This window comes from Ochotona princeps, chromosome 20, assembly GCF_030435755.1.
Source record: "Ochotona princeps isolate mOchPri1 chromosome 20, mOchPri1.hap1, whole genome shotgun sequence".
Classification (NCBI taxonomy): domain Eukaryota; kingdom Metazoa; phylum Chordata; class Mammalia; order Lagomorpha; family Ochotonidae; genus Ochotona; species Ochotona princeps.
The window spans coordinates 22169915-22196589 of NC_080851.1; positions in this window are offsets into that span (position 1 = coordinate 22169915).

The following is a 26675-nucleotide window of genomic DNA, read 5'->3' on the forward strand; positions in this document are numbered from 1 at the left end:
TCTGTATGTCTGCCTTGCTAATAAAAATAAATAAAATCTTTTAAAAAAGAAAGTTTCTGAATAGCCAAAGAAACAATCAACAGAATGAAGAAAAGACCTACATAATGGAAAAAAAAATCTGCAAGCCAAACATCTGACAAAGGGTTAATATCCAAATTATAAAAGACACTTAAACAACTCAATAGCAAGAAAAAAAGGCACACAATTAAAAAAAATAAATGAAGGATATGAATTGAAATTTGTGTTAAGGAGGAAACAGATGGCCACTAGATTAGGGAAAGGTGTTGGATGGATCTATGGTCCACATCCTTAGAAGTAGAACTGCTGAACCAAAGGGATGTATATATGAATTTTTAATGGCTATTGCCAAATGTTTCTCCATAAAAATTGTTCCAATCAGACCAATTTGTAGTCTAGGTATAGTTAATTCTGAATGCCATAGACAGACCCATGTACATTTATTTTCAATTTATTTTTTGTTTTGAAGTCATTATAGTTTCTAATGTTATTTTCAGGAGTAATTCAGAGACAGCCCGTATTCTATGTAGTTTTCCTGCAATATTAACATTTAACAGACTTACAGTATCCTCAAACTGCCAAAATACGGAGGTTGGTGTATCAAGATACCAAACCCTCTTCACTCCCTCCTCCGCCATCCTTAATATTGTACCTTTGTAACCACAACTGTGTCCTTTCCGCTTAACCCACTCCATAAAGTCTGTTTCTGTAATTTTGTTGCTTGGAGCATTGTATGCACTTGAAACCATACAGTGTGCAACTGTTTATGTGGCTGATTTTCAGGTTTTTTTTTCTCAGTATTAATCTCTAGAGATTCACTCAGGTTGTTGTTTAGATTAATAGAGTGCTCCTTCATGTTGTTCAGTACTCCATGTCATGAACTCAACAAGGAACATTTGGGTGGTTTCTAGTTTGTGAATTATTACAAATAATGCTGCTATGAACATGGGTGTTTGTGTCAACAGAATTTTCATTTCTCTGGAATAAATGCAAATAAATATAATTGTTTAGTCATAGGCACTTGAGTGTTCAGTCTTTTAGGAAATTGTTTTGAATTCTACCTGCAATGTATGAGTGATCTGGTTTTTCTGAATTGTCAGTCTTTAATATTGCGTCTTCTTTTTATGTTAGTTGTTTTGATAGTCATGCCATATCTCAGTGCCAATTTTTTTGTAGTTTTCCAGTGAATAATGATGTTGAAACTGTACTTACTTTCTATTTGTAGATCCTCATTGGTGACATTTTTCTTCATGTCTATTGCTCAGTTGACTAATAAGATTGCATTATCTTCATTTTTACATCTGTTTCTTTTATTATTAACATCTTATGTTAATATGTGGCATTTGCCACGGTTCAAGAATTCACATTAGTACATTGTGCTAACTAATTGGGTTCAGATTTCCACGGTCTTACCTAACTCCTTTCTCTGGCCTAGAATCCCACCCATGACTCCAAGGACATTGTACTTGTCTTTTTTTTCCCCCTTCGGGTCTTGGGTCTGAGAGTTTCTCTGATGTTCCTTGTTTTTCCTCATTTTTAATAACCTTGCAATTTTGAGCAGCATTGCTGAGATATTTTATAACATTTCCCCTAGAGAGGACTTGTCTGAAAGTCTTCTCACGGTTAAACTGAAGTTGAATATTTTTGGAGGCAGGGACATGTATGCTCATCACACCCCATCGGGGATGTCTAGAGTCAGAAGGACGTACAAGTGTTGCTGTCCAGCTGCGTCAGCAGGCTGAGGTGAGCGCGTCAGGGTTCCCCAAGTGAAAGCAGCTCCTCCAGCTTGCTTTCCAGAGAAAGGCCGTTTGCACAACTGACCTGTATGGAGTGGACAGTTGTGCAGCAAACTTTGAGGAAACAATATTTAAGAAAATTATGTGTATTTTACATAGGGGACTATTTTTCACTAATTTTAACCTTTGTGATTCCATAAATGAACAATATTATCTTATGAAAGTTTAATCTGTTATTTTATTCTTACTATAGGTAAAGAAGCATTTTTTGTTTATGAATTATTTACATTCCTTTTATGTAAACCCACAATTCCTATTTTTTTTGCTAATTATTTATGGTTGTTACTCCTGTCTTATTGGTTTATAGAAACTATCTATTTTGAAAACTACACTTGCTCTGTGAGCTAACCATCTGCCTGCAAACATTGCATCCCATATGAATGCCCATTCAGTTCCTTACTTATGGCCTGGGGAAGCAGTGGAGGAAGGCCCAAGTCCTTGGGACCCTGCCACAATGCAGCAGACCAGAAGGAGTCTTGGCTCCTGGTTTTACATTGGCTCAGCTCTGGCTATTTATTACCATTTGGGAAATGCGCCAGCAGATGGAAAATCTTTCTGTCTCTCCTTCTCTCTGAAAATTTGCCTTATCAGTAAAAATTTAAAAATCTTTAAAAAACCCTACTCTTTCTGATTTGTTAAGATATTTCTTTTCCATTTTAATGGATTTCCTATGTATTGTTTTTATGGTAAAGCTTATTTTTAAATTGTAAGGATCAGACTTCTAAATCACTTTTATATATTCTGTAATACACAGTGAGTATCAGAAGTCTCTATATCCTTCAATGACTTTGCTGTTTTATTGTTAGATAAATATGAAACTTTTGTTTTGGTTTTCTTTTTTTTCCAGTTATTAGATGTTAGCTATCCAATCCCATAACATTCTTGAATTAGTTAAATTGTGCAATGCTCCATGTTATTTTAGGAAAAAATATATTTCATCTTACATATCACTAAGACCCATTCTGTTTCTGGCATTGTTAAAAATATATTCTCTTTTTTTTTTTTTAAAGATTTATTCATTTTATTACAGCCAGATATACACAGAGGAGGAGAGACAGAGAGGAAGATCTTCCGTCCGATGATTCACTCCCCAAGTGAGCCGCAACGGGCCGATGCGCGCCGATCCGATGCAGGGAACCTGGAAGCTCTTCTGGGTCTCCCACGCGGGTGCAGTGTCCCAAAGCATTGGGCCGTCCTCAACTGCTTTCCCAGGCCACAAGCAGGGAGCTGGATGGGAAGTGGAGCTGCCGGGATTAGAACCGGCGCCCATATGGGATCCCGGGGCTTTCAAGGCGAGGACTTTAGCCGCTAGACCACGCCGCCGGGCCCAAAAATATATTCTCTTTTATCCAGGTTTTCTGAATTTAATCTTCTCGGAGTTAGAAAGTATTCAACTTTCTAGATATTTAAAAATATTAGCATGGTAACCTAGTGGCTAAAGTTCTCATCTTGCATGCACCAGGATCCCATAATGGGTGCCGATTCATGTCTCTGATGCTCTACTTCCCTTCCAGTTCCCTGCTTGTGGTCTGGGAGAGCAGTCTAGTACTGTCAAATCTTTGGGATCCAGTACCCTCATGAGAGACCAGGAAGAAACTCCTGGCTCCTGGGTTTGGATCAGTGCAGCTAAGGTCACTGCGACCACTTAAGGAGTTAACCAGATGACAGAAGATCTTTTTATTCTCTTCTCTCTGAAAAAAAAATAGCAATAATGATCTATATTAATGGGTTACATTTTGAGACTTCAACATATGTATGCTATGTGTCCTGATCAAATCAGAGTAAGCAACATTTCACCTTCCTTGATATTACTTTATGAATGCTGGCTAGAGAACAGCCTACTTCTGCTATTTGACAATTTTGCCTTTGGCTCAGGTCCTGGTTGTCCTGCATTTAAGCAAACTGACCGAAATTTCGGTGTCTTCATGATTTTAGTAACCAGAATGGCCCCTTTGGACAATGTTTTTGTCAGCTTGTTGTTAACCCTATCTAAAAGATCTTCCATTCTTGGGAAGGAAAAGTGTCATATTGCCTAACAGTTTAGAAGTTCAAGTTCTACCAGAAACACAGGAATGTGTGCATGCATGAGCTCAAGCACACGTGCGCACAGAAAGAAAGAGAGAGAGAGAGAGAGAGAGAGAGAGAGAGAGAGATTTTCCATCCACAGCTGACTTTCTGAATACTAACAACTGTGCTTGGCCAAGCTGAAGCCCTACCAGAGAACTCAGCCTATGTCTCCAACTTGGGCTGGAGGGACTCAAAGACTCAGCCGCCACCTGCTGGTTCTCAGAATCTGTAGTAGCAAGAAGCTGTAATGAGGAGCAGGCTGGGACTTTCACCCTGATGCTCCAAGACGGATGGAGGCATCCCAAGAAGCCCCTGAACTACTGTGCCCAAACCCTGTCCTGTGCTTCTATTACATTTAAAATATGTAATTAACATTTTGATGTTTTTCTTTTAATAGGAAATTAAAACCCTTTAGCCCCTTCTCTATATTGTAAATGTGAATAATATCTTTTGATGTTCACTCTGCAAATTGCAAATAATGGGCTCTGTTTATGCCTTTTTTTCCCCTGATAGTTGTATTTAGGATAATCTGTGGCTTTAGATTCATATTGCCATCACTATTGATCATATGAATTTCAATTATCATTTTAATTTTATTTTTAAAAAATTATTTATCTATGTGAAAGTCAGAGCTACAGAGAGAAGGGGAGAGACTGATAAAGATCTTTCACCCTCTAGTTCACTCACCAAGTGGCCACAAGGGCCAGAGCTGGACCAGTCTGAAACCAGGAGTCAAGAGTTTCTTGGTCAGCCACATGGATCATAGGGGCCCTAGCATTTGGGCCTTCCTCTGCTGCTTTCCTAGGCTGTTAGCAGGAACCTGAATTTGAAGCGGGGCAGTTGGGATTTGAATCATCAGTCATCTGGGATGCAGGCATTGCGGGCAGTGACTTTACCTGCCATGCCACTGTTCTGATCCCATGTTTATTACTTTTCAAAAATTACCTTCACATTTTCACTAGGCTGCCTGTTCTGTTAAATCAGCTCATAAAGAAAAGAATATTGTTGCCACTGCATTATAATGGAGGGAGAAAGAAATGCATGCATTTATTTTGGTCTCTGTTTTAAAGCAACATGGTTGCTTTAACATTCTTTCATTGGAAACAAAAAAGCTTAAAGATAAAAAAAACATGGTGGGGATGGCTGGAAATCTGTTTTCATGATAATTATTTGCGCAGGAAATCTGTTTTTAAGCAGCTGCATTATTTTGTGTCTATAATTTTCCACCACATCTTCACTTTTCCTGAGCTGATTGCCTTATTTTCTAATTTTCAGGGATGCAGTTATTTCACTGGATAACATTTCAGGAAGAGTATGAGTCCTTGCATATCTGAGAACATGTAATGATTCCATGCATAAATTATGGCTTGCCTGAATATAGTTTTTCCCCCCCTCAAAAGATTTACAACTTTTTTTCTTCTCAAAATGATAAAGGAAACCTTTCACTTTGATTTAGTATTCCATGCATTAAGAAAAAAAACTGCTCGATCTTGAGAATTTTTTCCTCTAGATTTTTTCTCCCCTTCCTTTTTATGTTTTAAAGATTTTTCTGTTCATTTTTAATATCAGCTGATTATGAATAGTCTTTGAAAAGATTTCATGCATTTCACGTATACAGTTTTAAGGATTTAATGAGATTTCCTACCCTCCCACCCTTATTCTCACTCTCTCTCCTTCCTGTCTTAGTTTTCTATTAATTTTTGTAATGACATAATTTCAGTTTATAATCACAAGCTTAATCCTCCCTAAACAAGAATGCAAAAATAGTAAAAACACTGTTCCTCAAGAATATAGATACGTTTATTTGTTTCAGAAGTGGGGAAGTTGGGGGAAAGAGACAGAGTTGGGAGCTGTTTTGGGACTCAAGCACAAGTACTCCAATACGGGATGCAGGTGTCCCAAGGGAATATCACTGTAATACACGGCCACCTGCATAGCTGATATTTGACTTATTTTTAAAAGATTATTTATTTACTTATTTGAAAGGCAGAACAATAGAAAGAGAGGAGGGGGGAGAGGGAAAGGAAGAGAAGGAAAGAGAAGAGAGAGAGAAAGAGAGAGAGAGGGAGAGAGAGAGGGAGACAGAAAGACAGAAGACTGAGATTTCTCACTTGGCTTGGCCAAAACCAGCAACCAGAAACTCCAACCTGGTCTTTCCCATGTATAATAGAAGCCCTAGTACTTGGGCCATCCTCTATTGCCTTCCCAGGTACATTAGCTGGACGCTGGACCAGAAAAGAAACAGTGGAGACTGGAAATACACTCTAATGTGGATGATGCATTGCCTGCCACGCCACAACACCGGCACGTGTTTGGTATCTTTTTCCTGGTGAACACTAATTTTTTTTTCTCCAATGCAAGTAAGTTGCTGATGGTTTTGATTTTTGCTTCTCTTTGTTCTGTTTTGTCCTCCTGCACTACTGAAGGCAAGTGGGTTAGAGCTTCCCAATCGTTTTTAAGCAGCCTCTTGCCATTTCGCTCATTATTATGCTTTTATCTTCATCTTTTCCTGCTGTCACCTGCTGCAATGTGTTGAGCTCAGTTTCTGTCAGCTCTCCTTTTTTTTGTTTCATTATCCAGCTCGCAAGTCACTGCTTCCATCGTGATCCAGAATATTTCCTTCCTTTTTAAAAAGTTTATTTTTTCATTAGTTTTAGCAGATTCCATGTGATTTTTAGCAAAAATTGAACTAAGAACATAATGAATGATATTCTCTTCCTCTCTTTCTTCCACATCTTTGGTCCCTCCCCCCTTTTTCTGTTTTTTGACCTAACATATTTTAAATTTACAATACAGTAAGTCTTAATACGTCACCAAATAAAAATTCACCAAAAAAAAAAAAAAAAAAAAAAAAAAGCAGAAAGGTCTCAGTTTAATGGGAATCCAAATGGTCGTAAACAATAATGGAATGAAAAATGACCATTTTACCCATATATAGTAAATTTTAAAATAATCATTGATTATTTAAACTGTAGTACTATAACATTCCTAAACACTGGTTTGACAAGTAGATACAATAAAATTCTGCAAAGATATATTACAGCAATATTAATACACACAGGTATCTCTCTCTCTTTTTTTCTTTTTGTTGGTTTTTTTGTTTTTTTTTGGCTTTTAAAATTTTACCTCCCGCATATAACATATAAGGTTTCTGAGCCCAACTTAATTCACTCAACATGACATTCTGCAGTTTAATTCATTTCACTGCAAATGGTAGAATCTTGTTCTTTGTTAGAGGCAAATGCCATTCTCTTGTGTATTTATACCTGCTTTTCTTTATCTACTCATCTGATTAGTGATGCTTTAGTTGGCTTTGGTTTTTGACTATTGTGAACAGTGCTGGGATAAACATGCTGGTGGAGGTATTTCTTCGATGCCATTGTGTTCATGTGTTTGGGTTATACATCCAGTAGTGGGATTGCAGGATCATATGGCAAGTGTATTTCTGGTTTGCTTTTTTTCTTTTAAAGAAATTCCCACACTGTTTTTTGGAGTGTGGCACTACTTACATTCCCACCGAAAGTGTGTAAGTGTTCCCTGCGCTCCACGTCTTCCCCAACATTCATTACTCTCTGTGGTTTGGATTTCCGACAGTGATAAGGTGATATCTCACTGTGGTTTTGATTTGCATTTCCCTAATGTCTAGTGACATTGCACGTTATTGTCCTTGTATTTGGTGGCCATTTGTATTTCTTCTTTTCAGAGCTGTCTGTTGAAGTTCTTTGCCCATTTTTCAAGTGCATTGATTTGGTTTTTATATTGTTGAGCTTTTTGAGTTGCTAATATATCCTGGTTATTAATCCTTTGTTGAATAGGTGGTTTGCAAAAGATTGTTTCCATTCTGACATCACTTGTTGGGGTTGGCTTTGTGGTGTACCAGATAAAACCACTGCCTTTGATGCTGACATCCCACAGGTACTAGTTTCAGTCTCGGCTATTCCACTTCCAATCCAGCTTTCTACTACTGTGTCTGGGAAGTCAGTGATGAATGGCCCAAGTTTTGGGACCTTTTACTCACGTGGGAGGCCTTGAAGAAGTTTCTGACTACTGACTTTGGACAGGCTCAGTTCTGGCAGTTCCAACCATTTGGGGGTGGGGGTAAATGAGCAAGTGGAAGACCTCTCTCTTTTGCTCACTCTCTCTCGTTGTAACTCTGAATTTCAAATAAATACATCTTAAAAATATATTAATTCAGTAAGTTGACATTTGTCCCAAATCCTTTTCCTGGGAACTGTTAAAGCTTTTTAGTTGGTGACTCGTTTCATTTCGTGCTCAAGAGAAACAAGCAAATGTCACAATCATGGCCAAGAATCTTCTCTGTACTATATGCCGAATCCCTCTTTTCACTTCCTGTCCTCTGTAACAGCATCTTGGCCAAGTATAATGTAACTGTGAGACCACAGCCTTCCACATGTTATTTGTCTTGAATTGAGGTTAATTTTATTTTCACTCTTTAGTCTATTCTTCCATTCAACTCCCACCCCTATTAGTTTAAACTCCTGTTAGGATTGTCATCCACCTATTTCCAAGATGTTTACTGTGTATGTAATAAAATGTTAGGATTTGTGATCCTAATTGCCTTATCTCCAGAATTTTCAAAAACCAATAGCACCTTCATTAGCATCCAAGGATCTCTATGAGTTCTGTATTCTCCAAACCTCTTAAGAATTAGACAGAAAAGAAATGCAATCAAATTATGGCTTTCAAGGAAATGTGCAGAGCTTCCTGCATTGGAATGACCCGGTAATAATGTACGTGTCATAGATTCGCGAGCTCTTTACAGCCAAGTATCTCCATTTATGAACTCTCTGTCCAGGAATCAGGGTAGGATTAAATACACTGCCCTTAGATAAGTCTCTAAGATGATGTGACTACAACTAATTTCATTCTTTCTTGGACTTTGAGGTGTAATTTTGTGTTTTTTTTTAAATGAGTGTGCATCCAGTAGCTTCTTTCTTCCAGTTTGAACACAAGCAAAGTAAGAATTTTGCTTTCTTGCTGATTTCCAAGCTGCTTAGAAAAGATGTCAAACAGTCTTTTGTTGGGACCCTTGTTTTATAATTAGTGTGAGTTTGGGTAGCACCTTAGGTTACTGACCACCTCTCCTAACTGCTATCACCAGTTCCTAGTTGATTGTTTAGCAAGGTTGAAATCCTATTTGTTATTCTTCTCTGTGGTTGAATCATCTTGTTCAAAGTACTTGAAAATGTCATCCTTACACTGGAGCTACTGCCTTCCCCCAATCTAACTCAGCAAGATCTTTTAAGCCAAATCATTTCATTTTCTATTTTCTTCTCTCCCTTAGGGAAGTTATGAGTCAGACAGATTTGAACTTAAAGAAGAAGGTTGACAAGGCAGGTGGATTTCATCTCTTCGAGAGACTCTTCTGTACAGAAGGGGAGAGGAAAAGATGAAGTTGAGGAGGAAAGATAAAGCTCATGGACTGTTGGTGCCTGGAGGCTGGAGTTTTTGCAATTTGACATCATCATTTAATCAAGCATGCTGGGGATTTTTTCAGACTTCCCCACAATCAAATAGAGACAAGACAATCTTTCAAGGGCAAATTTAAGATACTCTTTGGGACACTAGTGTGGTTGGTTTGTTTGTGCTGTAGTGCCCTAGGGAGAAACATCCTCAGATTCATTGAATTTGAACACAAAGAGAGATGGAAGGAAGAAAAGAAAGTGACGTTCAGTGAGTGCCTTCTATACAACAGTCATGTGCTGTGCTCTCTTACTCATTTTTCTACCCATCGTTTCTTGCAGGTTGTTTTTTTTTACACTATTTACTGACAAAACCCAAGGCTTAAGTAATTTGTCCAAGGTCACAAAGGTAGTAAATGCCAGGGCCAGCATCAGCATGTGAATTGCCCAATTTTGTGAGCCGGTGTCATTTTTTCTCAGTCCTACCTCATTGCATTAGAGCTGAGGTTTGCAACTGTGGCCCATGGGTCAAATCAAACCTGCTACCATTGTAAACACATCTTCAGTGTCTCATCTTCATGTCTCCTGAGGTTGCTTTTGTGCTAGCAGAGTAGGGGGAGTGGTTTTGACAGATATCAGAAGCCCCATAAAATCTGTAGAAGCATCAGTCTCTGCATGGCTATACTCGTGCATGGTTCAATGCTGCTCTAACTTCAATTTGTTTTAGAAACACCTGGGGGATCTCATTAGCTTGCAGATTCTCATTCAGGAAGCCAAGGTGGAATTTGAGACTCAGCGTCCATGGTGATGCTCCTTGGTTTGATCATGTAAGAAAAAGAAGAGATAGTCAGGGAACTGGCACGGTAGCCTAGCAGTTGAAGTCCTCACCTTGCATGCACCGGGATCCCATATGGGTGCTGGTTCGAATCCTGGTGGCCCCACTTCCCACCCAACTCCCTGCTTGTTACCTGGTAGAGCAGTCGAGGATGGCTCAAGGTCTTGGAAGCCTGCACCTGCATGGGAGACCTGGAAGAGGCTCCTGACTCCTGGCTTCTAACTATTGCAGCCACTTGGGGAGTGAATCATCAGATGGACGCTCTTCGTCTCTGTCTCTCCTCTTCTCTGTATATCTGACTTTTCAATTAAAACAAAAATAAAAAACAGATGAAGAGGTCATCGGGAGCAGAATAACTGAGTGCAGCCACCGATCTTCTCTGAGATTCCTTGGTCTGGCAGTTGAAATGTATTTCTTCTTGTGCTCTTCCAGGAGAAGCAGGGAAGGTGTATTAGATTTTTGCCTCATTTACAGTTACTATGACAGTTTCACTACAAGAATAGTCAAATTATGATTTTTCACCTTCACACTGGTGAAGAATGATGCGCAATCAGTCATAATTTCACATCAAATTTAATTATCCTGCTCTACTAGCAATATGTGGTGCATCAGTTCACAGAATGCTGGGCAACTGTGGATTCCAAGGTGAAACAGCTCACGCTCTGCATGTTAGGTTGGGCAATGGTGTCAACTGTGTTAATGCAATTTCCAGTTATGCTGCTTTCCATTTATTGAGTTGATTGCATACAGCGCTTTCGTAAGGCACGGAGAACCTGCCTGTGACCCTATCACTTCTCTGTTGTCTGACCTTGAGAGATCCAGTGCAGCCCCAGGTTCTCTTTTGGGCCAATATAATTCTCCATCCTGGCTGCCTTTCCTGATTCCATGCAGAGCTTTGCAAGCATTCTGAAATCCTCATTTCCCACAGATAAAACCAGTGGCATTGGTCTAAGGGAGTGATTCTCCACTATGCTTTCACTTGGAGAAAATTCTAATGCCTAGTCTCCCCAAAGCAAATATTTCATCATGTGTGACTGTGGAAACCTGATAGCAACATAAAAACATCTTTATCAATGATTATCGGGCACAGCCAGGTTAGGGGGTTGCTGATCTCAGGGTGAAGGCTGTACATTCAAGATGGTGGTGGTGGATGTTGTTCGGTTCCAAGGTGATTCTATTGGGCAAGAAGGCTGAATACTATTGCTCCTGCTACCACATGATGTGATAAAAGCATGAGTGTTCATGTGGTGATCAAATCTAAGATCCCTATATTGCCATAAACTAATAGTTTATATGTGTGTTTTCAAGATTTAGCTATTATTTTGTTTGAGAGGCAGAAGAAGAGCAGAGAAAAAGAGATCTTCCATTCATTGGTTCACTTCCCAAATGGTCACACTAGCCAGAGCCAGGCTGGTTCAAGTTGGGAGCCAGGGGCTTCTTTAGGGTTTTCCCTCCAGATGCAGAGGCCCAAGGACTTGAGGTGCCTATATGAAATGCTAGTGCTAGCAGGTGGGAGGATTAGCCCTTAAGCAACTACATCAACAGCTTGTGTTTTACAATGTGATGAACTGAACAGCATTCTACATAACTTCTGGATTCCCTGACACCAACAAGCAAACACACACACACACACACACACACACACACACACACCCCTAGGCTGAATGCAATGATGGGAAACCCCAAACAAACTCAAATTTAGAAACACCCAGAAAAATAGACACTATTTTCTAAAAACATTACAGTGATTCACCAATGACGATGATGGAGGAGCAGCTCTATGTTAGAGGAGATTAAAAAGGTCCAACAAGGAAAGGCCATATTTGATAGTAGAACAAAAAATACCAGAAAGGACATAATTAGCAAAATTGATAATATTTGAATGTGGGCTGACTGTCAATGCTGAATTTCTGGATACTGAAAACTATCCTGTAGTTACTTAAGAGAATGTTCTGTTATTGGATAATATACACTGCATAGACTAGGAGCAAAGTGAAATGATACTTGCCTTCTATTCTCAAGATTATGCTCAGATGCGGCTCAAAGCTCCTATCTGGAGGATGTGTCTAGTTTACACCAGTTGGGTCAATGTTAGAGCTTCACCTCTATAGCTGCAGAGGACAATTTACCAAAAACATGGAGGGAGATATTCCCAGCACATAACTAGGAGCAGAGTCCCACTTCCAAGGCAAGAAAAGATGATTCTTTTCTTCCCCATTCTGATACTGCTTATTTCAGAACGACCCTCTGCAAGTCTTCCCTCTTTCCACCCAGGATCAGTTGTGGATTGTGTGGGCAGACCCATGTGCGTAACAGGAGGGCATCAGAACAGTGTTACTTGACATCAAAGCCAAAGGAAGAACATGCCGGAAGCTGGGAAGACTGTGTGGCTTCTCCAACCTTCTAGACCCTGGCATGCAGACTTGCACAATGCTGTTCTTAAAGCAACTAGCCCTAGAGCTCCCGTACACACTCCCCTTTCTGTAATTCTGGATTTGGAAACAGTGGGTTTTATATGCTGTTTCTTTTCAAAGTCTGAGGACTTTGTGCTTCCTCTTCTCTCCTTTTAACTTGATGATCTTGTCATGGTGAGCAAAGTCACAACACCGATTTGTCAATGTCTCTTCAGGCTGCTGGGTGTTGTGCTCTCGGTTTCTGTCAACCCATCTGTAACTGCAGATGGATTCAGAGCTCTGACCTCGAAATGCTCCCTGATCTGAGACTTACTCCCCACTTTTACCCAAATTTCTCATGCTTGAATCCTTTATCTTTCACTTCCATCCTTAGACATACTTCAAGGAAACTAACGGTTCTTAGAATTTTCTTAACCAGGGTGGGCATTTGGTGTAGCAGGTAAAGATGCCATTTGAAATGCTTGCATGCATTATTGGAGTGTATGGGTTCAAGTTTCAGCTGTTAACATCCTGATAATACCCACTCTATGAGGCAACAGATAATGCCACAGTGTTTGAGTTTATGCCACCCATAAGAGAGACCTGATCTGAGTTCCAGGCTCCTGGCTCCACCATGGCCAGTCCTGGTTGCTGTGACATTTGGGAAGTGAGCTAGGGAACAGAAGATTATTCTCTCTCTCTCTCCTTCTTGATTTTTCTTTCAAAAAATATTAACAGCTAAAAGATTTTCCATAACCATTTCAGAGGAGAAGAGTGAAACACAGATTATTAGGGTCACAAACTACTAAGTGTAAGAGTCAAGACTGGACCCAACTTGGCTAATAGCTCTGTATACTTTCTGCTGTACTCTTTTCCTTAAAAAATTAAAGAACTAGCTTCTTCCACTTTTATGAAGAGGGAGCGTTATTCAAGAAATGTATAGTTGTTCTTCTAATTCACAAATCAGGGAGCCAGAATTATCCTTGTGTTTGATGGAGTTACTAAGCCCACATGAAAAGGTGCCAGAAGTGAGGTGGGGTTTGCGGTTGTTTTCCATTCATTGGAGCTATTCCTCCGGAAAGCTCAGAAAGAAAAGGGTACCAGGGATTCAAGTGGAAATATGATTTCTCTTTCAATGTGGTATGAAACAATTTGGAGATAGCGCTGAAAACTGTAAACAAGGTTTGCTCTCCTGGAGGAATCTGTCCTTCTCATGTGTGACTCTGGGTTTAGCAGAAGGCAGCTCACCTGCAGAGACAGAGAGAGAAAGGAGGATGCAGCCTGCTGCTCTCCACCTGACTTTTCCTTTGCCTGCTGCAAAGCTCTTTTCTAGTTTCTTTTATTTCAGTGTCTGGCTTCTGCTTCCAGTGGTGAATCCTGAAAACCTGTGCTGCCCAATTTTCCTTTTGCCTGCAAAAGACTGGGTTGCCCTTCCACGGATGGTCACCTTGCTCTGTCCAGCAATAAATCCACATGGCCATGGCAAACTGAAGCATCCCTGCTCAGACTCCTCCCTGCGATGCCTTTCTCATCCTCCTTCAGCTGAGATTATTACCTACTCCCTACTGAAATGACCACTAGATATGAACAGGACTCGTGCAGATAAGGACATGGAAGCCCAAGGGCAGCTCGAACTTGTTTGAGGTTAGACAATGGAAGGAGAGTGTTGGAACTAAAAATCTCGGATCTGGGCTTCTGCATCAAGCCCCTCCACTAGGTTTTGCCTTTGAAACAAATGGTTGCAATGAAAAGGCAGCCTGGCAAGTCCGGATGCTGGAGTCAGGCAGACCTGTGCTAAAGTCCCTGCTCCTCCACTTCCTAGGAGAGACAGAACAAACATTCTTCCCCCGGCTGTATAATATGAATTTTAATCCTAACATACTAGGTTGAATTGATTGAAGGAGACCATGCAGAAAGAAACTGTAAATCCAAAATTGCTTGATAAATGTAACAATCTCCTCTGTACCCTTCTGCAGAAACACCTTGCATTAGTCAGTCTTTTCTCCCCTTTGGCATGGTGGAACCTCCGCAAAGATTGACAGGGAGTCAGGATCTTACCCATGCATGTAACCTGTGGGTCTGAACACCCAACTTACTTCCTAAGGGTTTGAAAAGGAATAAGTAAATTTTAGTTATCAAAACAGAGAAAGACATTTTAAGGCCATATTGAAGTTTAAAAAGTTAGTGCTTGGGCCTGGCACAGTAGCCTAGTGGCTGAAGTTCTTGCCTTGCATGCACTGGTAGCCCATATGGATGCTGATTTGTATCTTGGCTGCTCCACTTGTCATCCAACTTCCTGTTTGTGGTCTTGGAAAGCAGTACAAGATGGTCTAAAGCCTTGGGACCCTGAACCATGTGGGAGACCCAGAAGAAACTCCTGGTTCCTGGGTTTAGATCGATGCAGCTCTAGCCATTGCGGTTACTTGGGGAATGAAGCAGCAGATGGAAGATCTTTCTCTCTGTCTCTCCTCCCTGTATATCTGTCTTTCCAATAAAAATAAATAAATCTTTTAAAAAGTTAGTGCTTAACTCCTTTATTTAAAGTGAATAATAGAATCATTTTGCTGAATGGAGAAGGAAACAGTTGAATATATTGGTCAATAACTCCCATTAATTGGCTTCAGAATCAAGAAAAGAACCCGTGGTTTTTGATCTCTGATCCATAGCCTTTTAGGCATCTCCTGTGCTGGGGACATATGATTAGGCAAAAGCATTTAGATTTTAATTATTTTGCTTAAGAGATGAGCAAATTGAGGACAAAATGAAGTCCTATATAATGACATTATTTTGTTAGTTTTCATTAGTATTGTTTAATTCTGAGTAAGATTATACAACTCTTGGAACTCTGTCACCATTGTTTTATTCATTAATTTCTTGGACACCTTCACGAATTTATTCTTTTCCTTACTCAATGCAGTTCTTTCTAAAGACTTGCAAGCAACAAGCATATTTCACAGTTGGTAGAAGTTAAAACTCCCACTAACCCTGCCAGCTTAGTTGCTATGGTGATAAATGGTTTAAGAAAGTCTCATTTATTTGAAAATATATTTAGAAATAATTGAGCCCCTTGAGAGCAAATTGTCCTGAATTCCCTCTATGGTGATGCTTGATACGTTTCCTTCAGGGGACCAATCGCCTTTGAAGAAAAATTCTCTTAATCATGGTAGCTACGTTATCCACATATGAATCTCTACATTGGTTTGATTAGATCTTGGGCTTGCAATACTTGTCCCGGGCTCAACAAATACCTTCATTATCATCTACTGCTAGGGATTAAGAACAATCTTGCCTGGTGAAAGTTTTCCCCTGTAGCAGCCGTGGACCGAAGCTTAATGCTAATTAGACAAATTGTGATTAGAACAGGAAAGAATATGAGAAGCCTGACAAAGCTGACTTCAGAAAGAAATATTAGCTAAGTACTTTCTATTTAACCAAAAGAGATGAACTATAGCAGTTTGTTTAACCCTTTAATCACATCCCATTACACAAATAATCATCTTTTTAATTTTCTGAACTAGTGTCTATTAAGGTCGACTTAATTTTTACATTAAAAGGACATACAAAGGATTCCATAGGCATTACGAGTGATGATTCAAATACTTGCCACTCAGGTGTGTGACTCAGATGGAGTTCCTGGCTCATGGATTCAGCTTGACCCTGGCCAGGTTGATGTGACCATCAGTAGAGTGAACCAATGAATGGAGGATCTTTCTCGCTGTCTTACTCTCCCTTTCAAATAAATCTTAAAAAAAAAAAAAAACTTACAGAAACTCAAAGAGAATGAGAAAAGTGCATCATAACTGAGTTATGGGGGGGTGCCAGGAGGACTTCAGAATGCCAAAGGTATCTAAATTACATGAAAATCTTTCTAAATTACTTCAGAATGCCAAAGGTATCTAAATTACATGAAAATCTTTCTAAATTACATGAAACCTTTCTAAACCTAGGTAAAAGTAAAACCACCCACACAGAGGAATCAGAGGTTACCAGTGAAATTCAACTAAACCAAGACAGAAGATCCTTAAGGTCTCAGAGTCGAAAGATAAGGGGCTCCTCAATGCTGCGAAGGAAAGACACAGAAAGCATTCGCTGTCTGACTGCAGGCTCTTCAGGATAAACTTTACAAGCCAAAAGGGTGTGGAATGAGATTCTCACAGCTCTGAAAGCAAAAACTGCCAGTCAAGAATACTGTTCTCAACAGAGCTATCCATTAGACATGAGGGGAAAAAGACTAAAGATCTTAGGCAAAGCAGAACCGAGAACCTATTTCCATCAAACTTGTCTTACAGAAATCAGTGCTAACATGTAAGAAAAATATCAGAAAGCAGAAAATTCTCTGGCAAGAGTAACTATACAAATTGGAACCACTCTAATCTTGGAAACATGATGGTTAAAGCATTAATGCCTTTAATATGAAGAAAAAACCCCAAAGTAATTAAAAATAATGCATTTCATACATCAGTGTATGAAGAGACAGGCAGCACAAAATATGTCAAATGAACAGAAACATTTTAAAACTTTGGAGAAATGGAGTGCAGGTATAAAAGTCTTCATTCGTATTCTGTCCTCATTCTTTCCTTGTTTCTTTCTTCTATCTTTAGAATTAATTTGTTTATTTATACTTCTTTCTTTGCAGTAAATCTTGTTTCATTTGAAAATAGCCTGTTATAATAAAAACAGGGTTTTGTAGGTCTCATGGTAACAACAAAGTGAAAATCTATAATAGTCTTATCAAGAATAATAATCTAGAATAGAAACTACACTACTAGAGAAACTGATTCAGCTACTAAGGAATGTTGTAAAAGGGGAGAAAAAATGACAATGAAATCAGAACTCAAGTATCACAAAGGCAATAGTTACCTTAAATGTAATAGATAAGATTCTTGTATTTGAAAAACATAATGTGACTGGATGGATTTTGGAAAAGATACAAATATCCACTGCTTACAAGAACCTCTGTTCATGTCCACACATAAGCATAGGCTGAAAGTGAAAAGATGGAATAAGGAATTCAATGCAAGAAGAAATCAACAAGTAGGAGTAATTGTACTCATAACAGGTAAAATACACTTTAAATCAACGGCAGTAAGAAGGCACACAGAAGGCTATCACATACCAAAGAAAATGATATTTGTAAGTACGTATGTAACCAAATTGGGACATCCAAATACACAAAATAAATATTAGCAGAAATAAATGGAGAAATGAACTGCAGTACAATAGAATTTATAGCCATTCTAATACCACTGTGAGAAATGCAGAGATCATTCAGATAGAAAACAAAGAAATCACAGTTAAAGTGTATCCTAGCTTAGTTAGAGCTAACAGAAACCTTTAGGATGGTGCATCTGCCAGACGCACAATGTAGATTTTTCTCATCAGTTCACAGGTTAGGTAACTAGGTAAGTCACCAAAGCAAAAGGCCTTGGCTGCTTCAAAACATAGCAGTGGTATGAAGTATTCTCAGAAACCAGTGGTTTAAAAAGCTTTGGAAACTATGTAAAGACATGAAAGTATAAAAACTTTTCTTGGAAGAAGCAATGGGCCAAGGAAAATGAAAATGGAAACAACACAATAAAATTCTATGATGCAGCAAAAAAAAAATGGTACAAAGAAGGACCTTTATAGCAATCAAGTAGTCTAAAAATCTTAAACAACTTATCATAATACCTCAAGGAACTAGAAAGAGAAGAAGAGATAAAATCTACAATTACTTGAAGGAAATAAATCATAAAACTTAAAGCATAAGTAGGCAAAACAGAGACTAAAAATGCAAAAAAAAATCACAATGAAACAGAGGTGGTTCTTTGACAGATTTTTCAAAATTGACAAACCTTTTACTAGACTAAGAAAAAATAAACAACTTTTAAATAAATAACATCAGCGATGAAAAGGAGAATGTAACACTGAATACAAAACAAACACAAGGGATAGACAGAGATAGTCACGTGACAACGAATTTGCTCAGCAAGAAGAAGCTGAGAAGTTCCTGGACATATACACTTTACCAAGACTGAATCACAAACATGGAAAACCCGAAGAGACCAACACAAAGCAGTGAGATCAAATCAGATATAAAAATATTCACATCAAAGTGAAATTCAGGTCCAGATGGCTTCACAGCTGAATTCTATCAAACATTGGAAGTTAAAATCTACCAAACACTGAAAGAAGAATTAACTCCAATTTCTCTTGAGATATTAAAAAAATACATAAGAGGAGGAGATTTTTGCAAAAAAATTTTATGATGCCTGCTTTACACCAACACACAATTCAGATAAAAACATAGTCCCCACCCCCCAAAAAAAGAAGAAGAAAATAGAAGAAAAAGCAAGCAGAAAGCCTGTATCCTTGGACACAGATACAAAAAATGTTCAATACAACACCTGCCAACTGATACAACACATTAAGAAGATCATTAACTATGATCAAGTGGGACTCATCCTATGCATGCAAGCTGGTTCAACATGTGCAAACAGATGTGATGCTCGGGAAAATTATGATTATCTCAAGAAATGCAGAAAATACGTTTGGAAAACTGATCAAATTAGGTTTGGAAAGAACACAACTCAGTATATTGAAGGCTATGTATTCTGAACAGAAAAATGTTTAAGGCTTTCTTCTGCATTTTGTGATGAACAAGGATGCCCAGTTTCAGCACTTTTAATCAGTACTGTGTTGGAAGTCCCAGCTGGAGTAATTACACAGGAGAATGAAATAAAGGACATTTGATGTTTAAAGGAAGGAAGTCAAATTGTCATGGTAGGAAATGTGTTCTTATACATAGAAAAACTCAAATATGCTACAAAAACGTATCAGAACTAATACACTTAAAACATTACAGGAAACAAAATCAACATACACTTATTATACACTATCAATGAATTATTTATAAAATAAATCAACCAAGCAATCCTATTTCAAGCAGCTCAGAAGGAAATATCCAGGAATAAATACACTCAAAATGAAAAATTCTTATGATGAAAACCATAAAACATTGATGAAAAAAACCTAAGATAGAAGAAGCAGAAGGATATTTATTAGTTATAAATTAGAATAATCAATATCATTTAAATGTATGTGATTCCCTATAAAAATGTCAATGGCATTGTTTCACAAAACCTGTAAAAAAAATGCGGCCGAAATTTGTGTGGAACCTGTGGACAACCAAAGAAACTTAGAGGGAGAAATAAGGCAAGGGGAATTATACTATCTGACTTTACAATTGATAACAATGCTACAGTCAATGGGATTCTGTCAAATTTAAGACCTTTGACACAGAAAAAGAAACCATCAACAGACAGAAAACAGAATGGGAGAAAACACTTGACACTGAGAAAGAGTTAGTAACAGAAATCTGTAAGAACTGAAGCAATCCAATAGCAATAATAATACAAATAAAATCAGAGTCAATCTGAACAAATTTACCAAAGGAAGGCCTACACACGACTAACAAAAACATAAACAAGTGCTCCACCTCACTATTAACCACAAAAATACACATTGGAATCACTTCACACTATTTGATTGTCAATTAGGAGACAGACAAAAGAGGAGGAGGTGTTGTGTCCAATTCCCGCCCCAGCTACTGTGATCTTCCAATACAGCTTCCTCTTAGTGTACCTGGAAACCAATAGATGATGGCTCAAGTACTTGATTTCCTGTCACCCACATGTGTATTCTTCTGGCCCGGCCCTGGGTGTTACATACATTTGGAGGGTGACCTACCAAATGCAAGGTTTATTTCTACCTCTCTTTTTCCCTTTCTGTTCTCCTTTCTCTGTTACTGTCCAAGATCTAGGAGAAATCTGTCTATAGGGAGCACCTGAGATCGTTGCAAGTGATAGGTTCCTAGTTTCACAGCTGGATGTTGGCAGTCAGTAGACCTGGTGTGGGATTCTGAGCTCAGTGACTCCCACTACATCTCAGGTCCCTTTTCTATGAGCCACCACCTGTTCTGGCCCTGCCTTGTGGTTCCATGAGTGGCTTCACAGCGATAGGTGAGCCCATTCAGTGGTCATGAGCAGCGTAAAGAGACCACCTTGGTGAGGCTTGTATTTCTAGCCACAACCTGGATGACCCAAGGGCCCGAGGACGGCTAACAGTGAGCTTGTGATTGAGTCACAAACCCAACATCAGTGTGGAAAAGACTACAACACGATTGCCACAGTCTTTAAGTACAGCACTTTGCATTTTCTTTAATCTTCCATTGGGAGATAAATCTAAAATCAATATTCAATATACTTTTAAAGAAATTATTTTCTTTCAATTTGGTAAGATGGCAAAGTGATAAACAAATGGATTGCCCATTGTTTCTTTATGTTACTTTGTCACAGACCACAGGGGGAGCATGGTTTGCATAGCCAAAGTGATCTGGAAGAGGGAGGAGACCCAGGGCTCTGGGAAATGTTTACAAAGAGCAGCATGTTCAACTAATAAGAGATCAGATGTTATCAAAATGTTCCATGTTTGACAAACCCTGCAGAGTTCTGGCAAGGAAAAATCATTGACCTTGTCTTGAAAACATGGATTGCATTTGTTGCTGGCAACGAGGTCCCTCAATTTCCATAGGGATCATGTGGCGTTACTACTTCTCTCAAGCCAAATAATAACAGGTTGGCCACATGTCAAAGCCAATTTACAAATGTTCAAAGAGCGCCGGGAGTATGATTCCCAATGATCCTTTTGTGCTTCGGTCCTTGCTTCTATAATCTAAATTGTAGCCAACAAAAAGAGAAATGCAAAGTTAATATCTTTACCATAGGTAGAAAATGACAGCATCCAAAATGGACTGGTGAAAAACATTCTGGAAAACGGAAAGGTTTTGTGTCATCCTTTGAGTAGTCAGGATTGACAAGAGGTGAAGAAAAACTTCTGGCATGACTTAAGCCTCTGTGAGGGGAGAAGGCAAGGGTGTACAAGTTCACTCCTGCCCAGTGCGGTACACAAGCCTGTTGAAATGACCCACAAATGAGGTGGGCAGCTTTACCAGATGCAATTTGAATAAGTTTTTTTTTGGGGGGGGGTAGGTGACAGGGCTTTTCAACTTCTATCACACAAAGCATTTCCAGCTCAGCAGGAAAACATGAAATAGTGTATTTTTGCCAGATCTTAAAGTCATCTCTCCAGAACTGATGCACGTCATTTTCAATCCCATTTAGGTGGAAACCCTGGACACAGGACACACCAAGGCTCATGGGTTCAGGAATCCTGCATGGAGATATTAGTGAATGTTAGCCAAAGCTTCTATGCAGAAACAGAAACATTAGTGTCCCTGAAGGAAATTTTGCTGTACCATAAAGGATGAAAAAGAATAGGAGATGTCACCCTAAGGAGGAAGAGGAGGGTACCCGGACATAAGGCCACAATGCAAAGCAAAGCTGTTTGTGCTGAAAAAAAAAAAAATGGTGTGGGCACAGGCATACTACAGCAGCACTTCCAGAAATGGGGAAAAATCAGCAGAATGCCAGAGTTTAGAAAAAAATCATGTTTATCATACTAAGAATGATTTTATTATGATAAATTGGAGTAAGGATATGAAATAGGCAGTGAATATCTAAGAATAATGAGCTAAGAAGACACATATTTGTAAGACAAAAACATAGAGATAAAATTTAAAACATTAGATGAATCCCCCAAAAAGTGGGGAGGCAGAGTGAAAAGTATGAGAGGGTGTTAGTTGCTCCTGAGATCCATGGCTTGAGTCTCCTGCATTGAAAGAATAGGCAACATTATAGGATCAGGTATAAAGGACAGAAAAGTGAGTCCCAGAAATCCCATGAAAAGTCCTGCCCCCATGGGAAATTCTCACGGCTGGACAATCACCCTGGAAGGTGGAAGCCTGGGGGAACATAAAAGTAGGTCTTTGAGTTCATCAGATTTTTGGATTTGCAAATGCATGTAAAGTGGGGGTGAATGAAGAGGGAACTCAGCTTAGTGGCTACTACACTGAACTTGGAAGAACATGAATAAAGAAATGACTTCAGGTAGAAGACAAAGATGTCAGATAAGCATAAGTAGAATTGCCTTCCTATTTTGTAAATAGATCTTCTCGGTAGGTTAAAATATTTGGGGCTGTATCTGTCACATGTGCGTGCATACTACTTGCTTTTCTCCAGTTCCCATGTGGAGCTAGCTGAGGGCTTTCCAATGTTAACATCGTGAAAAACCCCATGAAGCAGAAATCATTACTACATACAACTACAAATGAGAAGACAGTATAGACAACTTTGTCTGTGTCACACATCTAATAAATGCACTGGATCAGATCTTAAGAGTCTATTACAGGGATCCTGCTGTAGAACTTACATGTGTAAGATCATTCTAATGAATTATTTCAAAAATATATATATAATGTGCATGATAACACACATGCCAAAAGATGAGATAAAGAAAAATAGAAGTGCTAACATTTTCTCTGTCATTCTGATAAGTTTTCATCAGCTGTGTGAATTTGGACACCAGTATTAAGGTATCAATGAATTCCATGTGTGATGATGTTTAACTAAGTGTGAAAGAAGGCTACCTTGTTGTACATTGACAATAAGATTAGAAGTTGTAATTTTAGGAGTGGCTTATTTTTTGAAATGATGTGACCAGATAAGTGATAGTTTTTGAAATATAAAGGTAATTATTGACAAAACAGGGAATATGGGAGAAGGTTGAGCCAGGCCTGGTGATTAAGACACTGCTCAAGGCTCTCATGTTCCATATTGTAGTTCCTTGTTCACATTCTGGCTCCAACTTCCAATTCTAACTTCCTTCTTTTTGCAAAATTTATTATTTTATTCAAAAGGTGGGTCTATGGAGAGAAGGAAAGACATAATAGAGGCAGTGACGTCGGAGTTAGGTTCTCAAGATGGTGATGAAAGTAATGAAGGTGGATAGAAAAAGATATTCTTAAAGAATCTTCAGAGAAAAAAAGGTCTTAAAAACCAGGGATGTAGACAGTAAAAATCTGATGGGGGATTTTCTTTCCTTCTGGTTTAGATAATAACCTGTTGTAGCAGTCTGGCTTGTTTTGGGGCAGAGAACTATGTAGCATTGCTTCATCCGTTTCATCTAATTTTGATTAAAATTTTTAATTTTCATCCATCTACTTCTAACAGTGGGAGAAGGGTGTGTGTGTGTGTGTGTGTGTGTGTGGCATACGAGATTATTGAATCTAGCAGCTGTCACTGTAGGTTTTGCTCAGCATGACTCAATTATGGACATAAAGGAATTGCATACCAGCTGTTTGATACAAGCTTTGGGAACTTAAGAAAACTTACTTAACCTCTCTGCATCTCCATTTTCTCATTTAGAAAATGAGATATAATAATACCTTTGCTACAGGATCCTTGTTTGATTTAAATACTGTAGCACACACAAAGTATCCTGTAGATTGTATCTCTCCACTCGAATCAGAGTAATTATTGTTATAATGACTACATTATTATTCTGGCGTACCAACGGGGAAATGAACCCAGAGGAGCAGTTCTAAGATCCTTTATTTGGAAGCATAGTTGTAGTGACCAGATTGCAAGCAGATAAAGCAGAAGGTGCCAGCCTCCTGAACAGGTTGAACACATTGCCTCTTCGTGTTCGGTTGTGCAAGAAACCATCCATCAACCAAATCTCTGAAGGACAAAAGTACTGTAGCCACAAAGGACAGAAGACAGACTACAGCATATTGTCAGTAGCACAAGCTAGATCGGGTTGATGGCTTTGGTAATAATTGAGTGCTTTCTTTATGCAAAACTCCAGGCATTGGGTCTTCTCAGGTGACCTCACTGAAGCCTTACAGCAAGTATGTGATGAGCTGGCTTTTTTTTAGATTTTTATTTATTTTTACTGGAAAGTCAGATATATAGCAAGGAGGAGAGACGGAGAGGAAGGTCCTCCATCTGATGATTCACTCCCCAAGTGATCGCAACAGCCGGTGCTGCGCTGATCCGAAACCAGGAGCCAGGAACTTCCTCCAGGTCTCCCACATGGGTGAAGGGTCCCAAGGCTTTGGGCCATCCTCGACTGCTCTCCCAGGCCACAAGCAGGGAGCTGGATGGGAAGTGGAGCTGCTGGGATTAGAACCGGCACCTATATGGGATCCCGATGCTTTCAAGTGAGGACTTTAGCCGCCAGGCTACCACACTGGGCCCAAGATGTTTGGTTTATACATAAGGAGACTGAGGTCCTGAATGCTCAAAATTTCTAAGGGGAGCAAGGATCAGAACCAGGATTGAATGCTTGACCAAACTCAGGCTCTCCCTGGGAAATGAATGTATGTTTCTTGCACTGATTCTGTGGATGTGCTGCCCTCCTCTGCAGCGTTGGTGCCACATGTGAACTTACCAGAAAGGCAAATTCCAGGTCCTAGACCTGCTGAGTCAAAAGTGGAGAAACGGGCTGGTCCAGCAATCTACTGTTTAACAAGCCTCCTGGAAACTGGGATGCAGAAAGGGGGAGCTCAGAGTGCAGTGGGAGCAGACAGCGTACAGGGAATTGGAAAAAGGTTTTTTTTTAAGGTTTATTTATTTTATTGAAAAAGCAGAATTACAGAGAGAAGACAATACAGAGAAGGATCTTCTGTCTGCTGGTTAACTTTGTAAGTAAACCAGAACTGAGCTGAGCTGAAGCCAGGAGCCAGGAACTTCTTCAAGGTCTCTCATGTGGGTGCCAGGTCCCAAGGTTCTGGACTGTCCTCTACTGCTTTCCCAGGCCACAAGCAGGGAGCTGGGAGTGGATCGGCTGAGATACAAACTAGTGTCTATATGGGATCGCAGTATGTGCAAGATGAGGACTTTAGCCACTAGACTGCTCTGGGCCTGGAAAAAGTGGATTTTGAGTGAGGTATCTGGAGCTTGGGCAGTGAGGGAAGGCATGGGAGTGAAGGGTCTTTCCAAATGCAACTAGTGTGAGCGAAAGCAGAGGCACCAAAAAGGGGACATACTAGGCAAATTGTGAGACAAGGACATGGGTGCTTGGCAGACAGGGCCACTAGTCCAGAAAGATTCTGTCTTCTTCTGTGGCCACTGGGAATGGTGGACACTTTCCAGCCTGTGCCAGTGCATGCATGTCACCGGCAGAACCCAACCTCCTCCAAAATCATCCTCAGAGCAGGAACACCAATATAATCCCTGAAAGAAGTAAAAATGGGGGTCTTGAGCACCTGCAAAGTGGCAGCCACTCCCTTGGGGATATTACTTCTGTCAGCTGGTTCCTTACTTCGTTACTGAAGTTCTCCTGGAGGTGGTTTAGAGAAGTACACGCAGTCCATGCCTGGCTGCCACATGATGTTTGAAAGCCGAAATCATCGGGACCAGCTGGGTATGTCTCCGTCCGTTTACACAGTCGTTCAGCTATCTGTGCATTCTAGGCTTGGCTTCCTACATTTGGGGAGGGAGTGCCTTACTGTATCTTCCCCAACTCAGAAAGCTTGCTTTATGTCCTTGTTCTGCTCAGCCTTATGTACCAATTCCTGAAGTCTTTCATGAGCACGCATCAGCTATTGAATCAGCCAGTCCAGATGCCAACCCATCCTCCCCATCCTTCCCTGTCTACCCCCTCACTCCCAGATCTGCTATCAGTTTAAATTTATCTTTATCTGTTTTCCAATGCCTGTTCTTGAGCTCTTGGCCCCGTGACTTCCTGCTAAGTTTCTTTGGATTCTTTCTGTTAGCTGATATCTTGGGTGCTCAGGAATCACCTTAGTTTATTCTTTATCACTTCCACCCTCCCAGGAACATCGTTGCTGGTATTGCCTACAGTCGTGCAGAGAACCACTGAGCTCCTGTGCTGGTTCCTCACTCTGCCCTCATGCCACCAGGTGAGCAGCTAGTATTTTGACAAGGTTGGCATCACTGGTATGTGCTTCAGAATTGCTAGTGAGTGGGAAGAAGGCATCGACTGCTTTCATTTCTCTTTATGGTCTTGTTTAAATTCCTCTTTGGCTGCTGTCTGCAGTGCTGGGCCCTGACCCATATTTTCTTCCCTGAGGTATAATCTGTCTGACTTTCCAGATTCTCTCTAGGGGGACCATCTGGTTTTGTCTTGTCTCTTTTGGCTTCAGCCCATCCAGTGCCTCGGATTCGGGTGAGCTCACTGTGATTCACAATCCAAACTAGGACAAGGCCCTGGATAGAAATGGGCTGAGGAGTGAATCTGA